Source organism: Ascaphus truei, unplaced genomic scaffold, assembly GCF_040206685.1.
Source record: "Ascaphus truei isolate aAscTru1 unplaced genomic scaffold, aAscTru1.hap1 HAP1_SCAFFOLD_2678, whole genome shotgun sequence".
Lineage (NCBI taxonomy): Eukaryota > Metazoa > Chordata > Amphibia > Anura > Ascaphidae > Ascaphus > Ascaphus truei.
The window spans coordinates 19,617-31,524 of NW_027455619.1; the positions used below are offsets into that span (position 1 = coordinate 19,617).

Here is an 11,908-nt window from a genome sequence, read left to right on the forward strand (position 1 = left end):
ACCTCGAGGGGTGAGCGACCATGGATATTAGGGAGTGCATCCTTGACAACCCGTCGGCATTGCCATGTTTGTGCCCCGACCTGTGTTCCACAGAAAATTTAAAGGGCTGTAGGCTTAGGAACCACCTGGTCACCCTAGCGTTCTTCTCCCTATTTTGACACATCCAGGTAAGGGGTGCATGATCTGTGACCAATCGGAACTTTCTCCCCAACAGATAATACTTGAGTGTCTCTACAGCCCACTTTATTGCGAGACACTCTTTCTCGACTATGGAGTAATTTTTCTCCTGGGGATTTAGTTTCCTACTTAAATAAAGGATGGGGTGCTCCTCCCCTTGAGACTCCTGGGAGAGTACCGCCCCCAGCCCTACCTCAGATGCGTCGGTTTGGACTACGAACTCTTTGGAGAAGTCAGGTGTGACCAACACTGGTTGGGCACAGAGAGCTTCTTTCAGGCTTCTAAAGGCCTGTTCGGCTTCGGGGGACCACTTTACCATTAGCGGTCCTCTTGCTTTTGTGAGGTCGGTTAGTGGGGTTGCCTTAGTTGCAAAATTGGGAATAAACCTCCTATAGTAGCCAATTAACCCCAAAAAGGTCCTTACTTGTTTTTTTGTGACTGGCCTTGGCCAATTTTGTATCGCCTCTACTTTGAGTGTTTGTGGTTTGAGTAACCCTCTACCAATAGAATACCCCAGATACTTGGCCTCCTCCAGACCAATAGTGCATTTAGCGGGGTTAGCAGTTAGTCCAGCAGACCGAACTGCGTCGAGCACAGCTTGGACCTTTGGAAGGTGGGACTGCCAATCTTCACTATGGATTACCACATCATCCAGGTAGGCGGCAGCGTACCGAACATGTGGTTTTAAAATTTTATCCATCATTCTTTGGAATGTGGCGGGAGCTCCATGTAAGCCAAAAGGCAGCACCTTATATTGAAAGAGGCCGTCTGGGGTTGAGAAGGCTGTTTTTTCTTTTGCCCTTTCTGTGAGGGGAACCTGCCAGTACCCTTTTGTTAGGTCTAGGGTTGTGAGATATCGGGCTTTGCCCAGTCTCTCTACAAGTTCATCCACCCTGGGCATAGGATAAGTATCAAATTTTGACACCGCGTTTAGTTTCCGGTAGTCATTACAAAACCTTGTTGTACCGTCTGGCTTTGGGACTAAAAATATAGGGCTGTTCCACCCACTTTGGGATTCCTCAATTACGCCTAGTTTTAGCATTTTTTTAACCTCTAAACTTATAGCCTCTCTCTTGGCCTCTGGGATTCGGTACGGTTTAAGGTTAACTCGGACCCCCGGTTCAGAGACTATGTCATGTTTAATTACGTTAGTTTTACCTGGCTGTGTAGAGAAGATTTCTTTGTTCCTTCTCACTAAACTCTGGACCTCTCGTTTCTGATGCACGGACAGTGTTTCAGCTATGCTAACCTCTGGGTCAGTTTCTTGATTCTCTGACGGACCTGGGGGTACTAGGGTTAACAAGACCTCTCTATCTTTCCAGGGCTTGAGTAGGTTTATATGGTAAATTTGCTCAGGTTTCCTCCTACCTGGCTGCCTTACCCTATAATTTACTTCTCCCACTCTTTCCAAGACCTCATATGGCCCATGCCATTTAGCAAGGAATTTACTCTCCACGGTGGGAACCAGAACTAGTACCCTATCACCTGGAAAAAAAATTCTGACCCTAGCACCCTTATTATACGTATTCCTTTGTGCTTCTTGAGCTTTCTCCATGTGTTCCCTCACTATGGGTAGGACTGCAGCAATGCGGTCCTGCATTTGGGCAACATGCTCTATTACACTTCTGTAAGGGGTAACCTCGTGTTCCCAAGTTTCTTTGGCTATATCCAGTAAGCCCCTTGGATGTCGGCCATACAATAGTTCAAACGGGGAGAAGCCTGTGGATGACTGGGGAACTTCCCTAATGGCAAATAACAGGTATGGTAACAAACAGTCCCAGTTTTTCCCATCCTTATCGACCGCCCGGCGTAACATGCTCTTTAAGGTTTTATTGAACCTTTCCACTAAACCATCTGTTTGTGGATGATAGACTGAGGTTCTGAGATGCTTGATTTTTAGGAGTTTACATAGCTCTTTTGTTACTTGGGACATAAATGGTGTTCCCTGGTCAGATAAGATCTCTTTAGGAATTCCGACCCGGGAAAACAGAGGTACTAACTCTTTTGCTATGTTTTTAGCAGAGGTGCTACGTAGGGGAACTGCCTCCGGATATCGGGTAGCATAATCTAATATTACCAATATATGCTGATGTCCCCTAGCAGACTTTATTAGGGGTCCTACTAGATCCATAGCAATCCGGTCAAATGGTACCTCTATTATGGGAAGGGGTACCAATGGGCTGCGGTATGCTTTGAACGGGGCGGTGATCTGACATTCTGGGCATGAGGAACAATAGTTTGTAATTTCTGCCAGAACCCCAGGCCAATAAAAGCTTCGGAGAACCTTTTCTTTTGTCTTTTCCACCCCTAGGTGTCCCCCCAATGGATGACTATGTGCGAGGTGTAATACTACGTTACGGAATGTCCGTGGTACCAACAATTGTTTAGTTGTAACTGATTTTCTTTTATCAACCCGATATACTAGGTCGTTCTCTACCTCGAAGTAGGGGTAAGCAAGTGACCTATCTGGTTGGCCATGAGTACTATTCTGGTCCCGTATATTTCCCCTTGCTACCGCTAATGTGGGGTCCTCCCACTGGGCCTTCTTAAAACTCCCAGGACTGACCTCTAGGTCAGCGAGGGTCTTATCCTGTACTGGGGTGGTAAGTGCCTGATCAACATCTTGATTTGGGGTATTCCCTACCAAAGTAGTGATGGGGAAGGGAATTTCACAGCACTCCTCCTTTTCCCCCTTCTTATTTGGGCCCTCGTCAACCTCCATTTCTGAAAAAGGGAAAGGATTTGTTTCTTCTAACACTTCGTTATGGTCTGCTATTGAACTCTGGGCGCTATTCTGAGCTGGGGACCACATTTTTAGAAAATGGGGAAAGTCGGTCCCTATTAACACATCATGTGCCAGTTTGGGTACAACACCCACCTTGAAATCTAAAGAACCAAATTCTGTTTAAAAAAAAACATCAACAGTGGAATATTCATGATTATCCCCATGTATACAACAAATTGCCACTCTTTGTGAACTGTTTACCTGTTTCTTCTTAATGGGCAATAGGTATTCGGACACTAGTGTGACCATACTCCCAGAGTGAAGAAGTGCCCGAACCCTCTTACCATTAACCTTTACAAATGCCCACAGATGGTTATTCAAGGGGTCCTCTGGGCTAGGGCCCATACATTGGGACAACAGCGAATAAGGTTCCACGCTGTTGCATTGCATGGGCTCATCATTTAGTGGGCATATTTTTGCTGTGTGGCCCCTCTCATGACAATTTACACATTTAGGTACATAGTCTGTGTCCCACTTAGAGCCTTTTCCCGGCTCCCCATGTTGGCTATTGCCCTTAGTGTGCGAACCACTGTTGCTGGTGCTGCGTGAAGGTGGTCGCCGCTCTTCAGCTCCCCTTAACCCCGGTACCCTTTTACCGTCTCTGGAAGAGTCCTGGAACCTCGGGTAGTGGGGTTGCTCCACGACTGTGGGTTGCGGGTGCTCTCCTGCTGCATTGTACCTTTCTACGAGGGCCACAAGCTCATCCGCATTGTGGGGGTCACTCCGACTGACCCAATGGCGTAAGGCAGAGGGAAGTTTCCTCAAGAACTGGTCCATGACCAACCGTTCCACGATGTGGCTTGCTGAGTTGATCTCGGGTTGTAGCCACTTCCGGGCGAGGTGGATGAGGTCATACATCTGGCTTCGGGTGGCTTTATCCATCGTGAAGGACCATGCGTGAAACCTTTGGGCGCGAACAGCCGTGGTTACGCCGAGGCGGGCGAGGATCTCGAACTTCAATTTTGCATAGACGTTAGCTTCGGCTGGCTCTAGATCAAAGTAAGCCTTCTGGGGTTCGCCGCTTAGGAAGGGTGCGATTAGACCAGCCCACTCAGCTTCTGGCCATCCCTCTCTCTGTGCCGTGCGTTCAAACGTGAGAAGATAGGCTTCCACATCATCCGAGGGTCCCATCTTCTGAAGGTAGTGGCTTGCCCTGGTCATTTTCGGAACTGGGGCTGCCGCTGCCAGTGGAAGGTTACTGATAGTCCCCCTCAGGATCTCGAGTTCCTGCTGTAAGCCCTGAGCAAACCGCTGTTGCTCCTCTCTCAGCAAGCGGTTTGTCTCTTGCTGGTTTGCATTCGCCTGTTGCAGGGCTTCATTCGCGTCTTTCTGGACAGCGACATTGCGTACCAGCGCACTCACCACGTCTTCCATCTTGTTTGGAGAGAGAGAAAAAAAAAAACCTTCTTTTTTTTTTTTTTTTTTTTTTAAAGTTCTTTAACCCCCAGACCTTTCAGTGTTCTGCCCGCATTCACCACCATATGTGACAAACGGCTTACTCCGGGGCTCCGCCGTCTGTCCGGGACTGTTAGAACACGGTCTTTTAGGGTAGGTTAAATGATGAGACGTCACGTACTGTTCCTTTAAACAGGCTATGCCTGGTTTATTCAGTCCCAGGCACTGAGACTGCCACAGTTTAAACAGAAAACAAAGCCAAACAAAAAGCTGCTCGTCTGAGCGATAACTTAAACTTAGATGTCCCTGACTCAGAGTTGGAAGTGGCTTGTCCACTTCCACCAACAAAATAAGAACCTTTGCAGTCTTTAGACAAACTAACAGAATGAATGAAGCGATTTGGGAAAGAGGCTTTCTCACCCCTCTGCAGTTCAGCAGCCTTCCAGGCTCTTGGGCGGGGCTCAGAGGAAACAGGAAACAGTCTTATATACCTGAACTCTAATCAGCATGACAGGTGACAGAAAACAGGCAGCAGACAAACTGTGGAATGGAGTGCCTGTACCACGAGGCTGCCCTGTTCAGCTTAGACAGGACAGAAACTGTTCAGTATCCTGGAGCCCTGTATATGGAGTTTATTACCCCAACCCCTGGTTTCTGTCACAATACCTATAAGCATGTACAGTGTTGTTTGTTACAGCGGTTTCCAAATTATTTCCATTTGAAAGATTTCATTTTTCTGAAATGGAGCAAGCAAATTGTATGAAAATTGAACAAAAGTTACAAAAGAATACATGGATGTTTCGTATCCAGAGTCAGGTGGATGAGATGAGATGGGGACATGTTCATATTGTAACTGTACATTACTAAAAGAAGGCTTTTTTTCTATACAGATAAGGTGTTTTAAAAAACATGCAATACACACTCACACACACAAATGCAAAACTGTAACTGTTTCATACTCTCATAATATACATTTTCTTTAACTGTGCACGCAATGTCTTGTATATAATGTATACCCTGTTCATGTATGTAACTGTACTTGTAACCATGTACTATTTGTTTTACTCTGTGCCCAGGACATACTTGAAAACGAGAGGTAACTCTCAATGTATTACTTCCTGGTAAAATATTTTATAAATAAATAAAATGCACACTCACACACACAAATGCAAAATGCACACACAAAAGCCAAAAAGATGGTACTGCAATTCATTGCATTCATTCTTTGGTATCTCTTACAAAATGGTTGAACTGAATCAGAAGTCATATGGTGACAAATTGTTATTATTATTATTATTATTATGATTCTAAATAATGTAAAGGTTGCTCAATAAACCGCTGCTGGTATTGACAAAATCATCTGCCGAAACCCGGGATCAAACCAGGGACCTTTAGATCTTCAGTCTAACGCTCTCCCAACTGAGCTATTTCGGCTATGCATGATTTTTGGACAGGTGTCTGGAGCGGATCTGAAGCACAATGTTAGAGATAGGCCAGATAAGCTTCCTTGAAAAGGTGAATTTTCAGAGAGTCTGGGGGAATACAATATAAGACTTCATGGGAATAAGTGCAAACTGTAAACACTGTAAAATCTGGGGCATCCCTTCAATCTAGTACAATCTAGTATATATTATAATGCTTGAAACACTTTAAAATGTTGAATTTTTCCTTTTCTTGTTCACTGTATTGGCAAACGCAGCAAGGTAAACAAAAGAGAGTATTTGCTACAATCAATAGCACTAACAGGCTTCAGTGAAGTCATCATATCAATCAGTGATCTCATGTAAAAGTAGAATGTCTGGAAGGCCTGGCCCTACTGACTACACACCAAAAAAACTTGGAGAATGCGGGCATCGATCCCGCTACCTCTTACATGCAAAGCAAGCGCTCTACCATGTGAGCTAATTCCCCTCTTACATGAAAGTGCGTCAGTGCTGGCTGCTTCATTTTCTGCAGGGCAAATCTGTCTGGGAACTTGCACTGCTGAATCCCAGTTATCAGACACAGCTGGAATGTCCAGGGCTGTGGATGATTGGGTGAGAAGGAGAGTTAATCGATACTAATCATCGGAGCCCAGTAAGTAGACCTTTGTCGCCATACTAGGCATCTTCCCTGGTTGTCTAGTGGTTAGGATTCGGCGCTCTCACCGCCGCGGCCCGGGTTCGATTCCCGGTCAGGGAAGAAAGCTGATTCTTTTTTTGTTCATATCTTAAGTTACTGTTGACAGAAATGTCATTTTATTTCCCCCCATTGATTTTAGACTTGCGCAAACCCATCTCTTGCTAATTCAATTCCGAAAACAGAAAGGATAATGGAAGTGACTGTAAGAATTGTATTCATTGCGCATGTCAATTGAAATATTGCAAGAAGAGAATGCGCTAGTCGGGGAAAGTTATACATACACACCTACATACTTATGAACATAAATTGCTTCAATATCATTTCTTAGCCGACATTTTGGTTTTATTTGAACATTTGTAGTAATTATAATCATACTCAATCAATTTATTATATTATGATGATTTCCAGTCACCAGGACTCAGGACGAGATTGCCACGGCCATTGAGTACCGCCACCTACCCCATCACACAAACACACACACACACACACACACACAAAATGTATATTGGTAACAATATTTAAAAAGGGGGAATTAAAATGCCGAAGTGGGCAATGTATAATTGTGTACAGATCCATAAACCGACCCCTGAGCATGTATATACCTATAAGCATGTACAGTGTTGTTTGTTACAGCGGTTTCCAAATTATTTCCATTTGAAAGATTTCATTTTCTGAAATGGAGCAAGCAAATTGTATGAAAATTGAACAAAAGTTACAAAAGAATACATGGATGTTTCGTATCCAGAGTCAGGTGATGAGATGAGATGGGGACATGTTCATATTGTAACTGTACATTACTAAAAGAAGGCTTTTTTTCTATACAGATAAGGTGTTTTAAAAAACATGCAATACACACTCACACACACAAATGCAAAACTGTAACTGTTTCATATGCTCATAATATACATTTTCTTTAACTGTGCACGCAATGTCTTGTATATAATGTATACCCTGTTCATGTATGTAACTGTACTTGTAACCATGTACTATTTGTTTTACTCTGTGCCCAGGACATACTTGAAAACGAGAGGTAACTCTCAATGTATTACTTCCTGGTAAAATATTTTATAAATAAATAAAATGCACACTCACACACACAAATGCAAAATGCACACACAAAAGCCAAAAAGATGGTACTGCAAACACTAATTAACACCAAAGGGATGTGCCTATTGCTAAAATATGAGCAGCAGCAGCAGCAGCAGCAGCAGCAGCGGCAGCACCCCTGTTATCTATGGATGGGACTGATACCCCCTGCAGACACAGGCACACACACGCGCACACACGCGCACACACGCGCACACACGCACAGAGGGGTCTGTAGTGTGACAGGGCACGCCAGCTTCGCCACCAGGCACTCCTTCTTGAATTAAAATAAACCTATCTCCTTACCTCTTTGTGGATGCACCCTCTTTACACAAGAGGGACAGGACCAGCTCTCCTCAGCTTCCATTTACCCTTCCTTTCCTCTCTCACTTGAAAACTTTCTACCCCTGAGAGAGTGGGTGGGAGGGAGATAGAGCAAGAAACAGCGCCCAAAACCTGTCCCATTAACAGCAGAAGCAGCACAGGCTTCTGTCCCTCTGCTCCTCTCCTCTCACTCCATTCATTTGCATGGGAGGGAGGAGCCACTCTCTCTCTCTCTCTCTCTCTCTCTCTCCTCTCTCTCTCTCTCTCTCTCTCTCTCTCTCTCTCTCTCTCTCTCTCTCTCTCTCTCTCTCTCTCTCTCTCTCTCTCTCTCTCTCTCTCTCTCTCTCTCTCTCTCTCTCTCTCGCTCTCTCTCTCTCTCTCTCTCTCTCTCTCTCTCTCTCTCTCGCTCTCTCTCTCTCTCTCTCTCTCTCGCTCTCTCTCTCTCTCTCTCTCTCTCTCTCTCTCTCTCTCTCTCTCTCTCTCTCTTCACCTAGCAGCCAGTATATGTGATGATGTCACAATGCGTCTCTAACATCACAGACATATGCTGACATCATCACACAGGCTGACTGGCCATTAAGAGACAGAGAGGCAGATAGAGACACACTGACAAATGCATACACTGAAGGCACAGGCAGCATGCAGCTTCTGCACCATAAAAGTACATTTGAATCAAAAAGAATGATGATGTCTTTTAAGTGTGGCTCTATTGAAGTTTTGGGGTGTAAGTGTCAAGACAATCTTGGCAAAAAACGGAGGCATCATTTTCAACCATTTAATCAATATGTGCTTTTAGATGACACTATCCTACATTCTGCATGGATATAATAATAATAATATTATTAAAAATAATATTAATAATAATAATAATAGATACCATGGAAAATAATAGGAGACATAATGGAAATATTATCCAGTTTGTCACCATAAGGGGAATATACATAGCGCTTCACAGCAATAATACAAGTGACAAAACTGGAATATAATAAATATATGGCTAGGGATACAGTATCCTACAGTACATCTGTCATGGATATAATAATAAGAGACATCATGGGAAAATTATAGGAAACATAATGGTAAAAAGCGCTACAGACATAAAAGGAAAGATCCGGAAAAAGAGTTGCTGCTCCCCCGAAGAGCTTACAGTCTAAGTCTATACATAACAAGATACTATGTGTATCCATTTTGTGACCATTTCTGTCATCAGAAAATAGAAACAACATGCAGAACACATCCAACTTTGCTGCCATTTGCTCATTAAATATTTTGACCAACACCAGTCTGTGAACTGTTGATGTTTAATGCTATGGTCACAAGCACAGCAGTATCGCCAATAATGCAAGACGGTTTTTGCATTAAGTTACTGTTGACAGAAATGTCATTTTATTTCCCCCCATTGATTTTAGACTTGCGCAAACCCATCTCTTGCTAATTCAATTCCGAAAACAGAAAGGATAATGGAAGTGACTGTAAGAATTGTATTCATTGCGCATGTCAATTGAAATATTGCAAGAAGAGAATGCGCTAGTCGGGGAAAGTTATACATACACACCTACATACTTATGAACATAAATTGCTTCAATATCATTTCTCAGCCGACATTTTGGTTTTATTTGAACATTTGTAGTAATTATAATCATACTCAATCAATTTATTATATTATGATGATTTCCAGTCACCAGGACTCAGGACGAGATTGCCACGGCCATTGAGTACCGCCACCTACCCCATCACACAAACACACACACACACACACAAAATGTATATTGGTAACAATAATTTAAAAAGGGGGAATTAAAATGGCCGAAGTGGGCAATGTATAATTGTGTACAGATCCATAAACCGACCCCTGAGCATGTATATACTGTGACAAACGGCTTACTCCGGGGCTCCGCCGTCTGTCCGGGACTGTTAGAACACGGTCTTTTAGGGTAGGTAAATGATGAGACGTCACGTACTGTTCCTTTAAACAGGCTATGCCTGGTTTATTCAGTCCCAGGCACTGAGACTGCCACAGTTTAAACAGAAAACAAAGCCAAACAAAAAGCTGCTCGTCTGAGCGATAACTTAAACTTAGATGTCCCTGACTCAGAATTGGAAGTGGCTTGTCCCACTTCCACCAACAAAATAAGTACCTTTGCAGTCTTTAGACAAACTAACAGAATGAATGAAGCGATTTGGGAAAGAGGCTTTCTCACCCCTCTGCAGTTCAGCAGCCTTCCAGGCTCTTGGGCGGGGGCTCAGAGGAAACAGGAAACAGGTCTTATATACCTGAACTCTAATCAGCATGACAGGTGACAGAAAACAGGCAGCAGACAAACTGTGGAATGGAGTGCCTGTACCACGAGGCTGCCCTGTTCAGCTTAGACAGGACAGAAACTGTTCAGTATCCTGGGAGCCCTGTATATGGAGTTTATTACCAACCCCTGGTTTCTGTCACATATCCTCCCCCCCCCAGCTCAGACCTCGAGGGGTGAGCGACCATGGATATTAGGGAGTGCATCCTTGACAACCCGTCGGCATTGCCATGTTTGTGCCCCGACCTGTGTTCCACAGAAAATTTAAAGGGCTGTAGGCTTAGGAACCACCTGGTCACCCTAGCGTTCTTCTCCCTATTTTGACACATCCAGGTAAGGGGTGCATGATCTGTGACCAATCGGAACTTTCTCCCCAACAGATAATACTTGAGTGTCTCTACAGCCCACTTTATTGCGAGACACTCTTTCTCGACTATGGAGTAATTTTTCTCCTGGGGATTAGTTTCCTACTTAAATAAAGGATGGGGTGCTCCTCCCCTTGAGACTCCTGGGAGAGTACCGCCCCCAGCCCTACCTCAGATGCGTCGGTTTGGACTACGAACTCTTTGGAGAAGTCAGGTGTGACCAACACTGGTTGGGCACAGAGAGCTTCTTTCAGGCTTCTAAAGGCCTGTTCGGCTTCGGGGGACCACTTTACCATTAGCGGTCCTCTTGCTTTTGTGAGGTCGGTTAGTGGGGTTGCCTTAGTTGCAAAATTGGGAATAAACCTCCTATAGTAGCCAATTAACCCCAAAAAGGTCCTTACTTGTTTTTTTGTGACTGGCCTTGGCCAATTTTGTATCGCCTCTACTTTGAGTGTTTGTGGTTTGAGTAACCCTCTACCATAGAATACCCCCAGATACTTGGCCTCCTCCAGACCAATAGTGCATTTAGCGGGGTTAGCAGTTAGTCCAGCAGACCGAACTGCGTCGAGCACAGCTTGGACCTTTGGAAGGTGGGACTGCCAATCTTCACTATGGATTACCACATCATCCAGGTAGGCGGCAGCGTACCGAACATGTGGTTTTAAAATTTTATCCATCATTCTTTGGAATGTGGCGGGAGCTCCATGTAAGCCAAAAGGCAGCACCTTATATTGAAAGAGGCCGTCTGGGGTTGAGAAGGCTGTTTTTTTCTTTTGCCCTTTCTGTGAGGGGAACCTGCCAGTACCCTTTTGTTAGGTCTAGGGTTGTGAGATATCGGGCTTTGCCCAGTCTCTCTACAAGTTCATTCCACCCTGGGCATAGGATAAGTATCAAATTTTGACACCGCGTTTAGTTTCCGGTAGTCATTACAAAACCTTGTTGTACCGTCTGGCTTTGGGACTAAAATTATAGGGCTGTTCCACCCACTTTGGGATTCCTCAATTACGCCTAGTTTTAGCATTTTTTTAACCTCTAAACTTATAGCCTCTCTCTTGGCCTCTGGGATTCGGTACGGTTTAAGGTTAACTCGGACCCCCGGTTCAGAGACTATGTCATGTTTAATTACGTTAGTTTTACCTGGCTGTGTAGAGAAGATTTCTTTGTTCCTTCTCACTAAACTCTGGACCTCTCGTTTCTGATGCACGGACAGTGTTTCAGCTATGCTAACCTCTGGGTCAGTTTCTTGATTCTCTGACGGACCTGGGGGTACTAGGGTTAAACAAGACCTCTCTATCTTTCCAGGGCTTGAGTAGGTTTATATGGTAAATTTGCTCAGGTTTCCTCCCTACCTGGCT

At 44.4% G+C, this 11,908-nt stretch overlaps 2 non-coding genes across 2 annotated transcripts; one reads left to right on the forward strand and one right to left on the reverse strand.

Annotated features, from left to right (window-relative positions):
• Positions 1-5,718: 5,718 nt before the first annotated feature.
• On the reverse strand, positions 5,719-5,791 carry TRNAF-GAA (transfer RNA phenylalanine (anticodon GAA)). The gene has a single exon. It is a non-coding gene; the product is annotated as a tRNA-Phe (tRNA).
• A 675-nt stretch (positions 5,792-6,466) lies between these two features.
• TRNAE-CUC (transfer RNA glutamic acid (anticodon CUC)) lies at positions 6,467-6,538 on the forward strand. The gene has a single exon. It is a non-coding gene; the product is annotated as a tRNA-Glu (tRNA).
• The last annotated feature ends 5,370 nt before the right edge of the window (positions 6,539-11,908 follow it).